The following is a 1,762-nucleotide window of genomic DNA, read 5'->3' on the forward strand; positions in this document are numbered from 1 at the left end:
TCCACCGTGCCGCTGTGCCACGGCGCCACAGTCAGACTGGAACAAACACCTGCGGATCTCCTCCCAGCCATCAGCCCATGAAACCCCGGGGGGTCACAGCTGGCCACTCTGTTGTGGACTGCACTCCCGAGGAGCGGGCTGAATCAGCAGCAGCCCACGATGGTCAGCCTGCACGGTCAGCAGCTCGGGACAAAGGTCAGCATGGGCTAGCCTCAAAGAACCAGAGACATGAACACACACACACACATACACACACGCCTGCGCTGAGCTCTTCTGAGAACAAGGGTCCTCCTACACAGTCAGCAGTTGTCTACCAGCGTGCCGTGCAGGAACGGGTTGTGTGTGCTCCCTGAGGGCAGAGATGTTTGTGACCTCGCTCTCCACTCCACGTTCTCCCATCACTGAAACGGAGCCTGCCATTCAGAGACATCCCCCCTCCAACAAAACAAAAACACAAAACCCCACCGCTATGGAGTGGACTCTGATGCCGAGCACTCCCGGAGAGAGTGTCTGAGGCTGGAGATCGTGACAGGAGCAGGCAGTGAGTGGTCCGTGTTGACCCAGTAACTGCCCGGGCGATTGGGTAAGGCATGCTCTCTCGGTTCTGCAGGGCAGAGTAGCACTGCCCCTGTGGATCCCTGAGCCTGGAAAGCTCCTCAACAAAGCTCTTGCATAACGAAAACGCATTGGCTCAATGCGTGATAGAAAACACAAGGCAAAAATAATAATGAGGAGGAGGAGCTGATACCCAGGGCTCAAGTAGAAAGAAAATGTTTTGAGAATGACGAAGGCAACCTACATACAAATGTGCTTGACACAATGGATGGATGGATGGATGGATGGATGGATGAATGGATTGTGATATCAGCCATCGATTAAATGATTAAAAAAAAAAAACACGAGGCAGCTGCAACAGACCCTCCTCACGCACTCACGGATGTTCGCTCTCTCACATGCACCTAACGCGGCCACGCACTCTGACCCACGAGCATCCTCGGGAGGCCAGGGAAATGCATCCTGGAGTGGGAAGTGGGTAGGGTGGCTGCCTTGATGACCCACTCCCCCCACCACCCAGGGCCTCCTGGCCTACATGGCCTGCCTGCTCCTTGCTCTCAGACCTTGACCTCCTCACAACCTCGGTCTCCAGAGGCCCCCAGACTCTGCAGAGATTGTGCCGCCTTCCCCTCAAACGTGAGTGAGCTCAGCCTCCCTCCACTCTCCGCAGTGAACTCCGAGGTCCTTCATAGGGAAGGGGCCCTGGCCCAGAGCCGCCCGACACTGCAGGGACCACACCCGGGCCTGCGAGAAACCCAGGCTGCAGAACCCGCTGGCGGACCCTGGCTATGGCTGAGTCACGGGAGAGCCACACTGAAGGCAGACTCAGCGCAGGGTTGGCGTCTGCTTTGCCGTCCATTCCCAGTGTGATCCAGGCAAGGGCATCTCCTGCTCTGGGCCTCCATTTCCCCATTGGCTTTGGACGGATTCCCCACACCTCCCCGATTGCTGGGCACGGAAGAACTCGGTGGTCTCGGCTGGCCCCAGGCTAAGTGGCCACAGCATGTAAGAGGGTAGATTGAGAGTGAGCGAGAAGAAGAAGTAGAGGGAGCCATTTATTCTCATGAATGCCCAAGGGGTGGGGCAGGGAGGGAGACGTGGACTGTGCAGGGGGCTCTGTGTGCACCCCACGTCAGGCCCCTGGTTCCAGGTCAGGAAATCCCCAGCAAGGCTTCCCTGAGAGCAAAGGCAGTCACAGTTATAGAGG

Source organism: Echinops telfairi, unplaced genomic scaffold, assembly GCF_000313985.2.
Source record: "Echinops telfairi isolate 266 unplaced genomic scaffold, ASM31398v2 ScPeMD7_7420;HRSCAF=8458, whole genome shotgun sequence".
Lineage (NCBI taxonomy): Eukaryota > Metazoa > Chordata > Mammalia > Afrosoricida > Tenrecidae > Echinops > Echinops telfairi.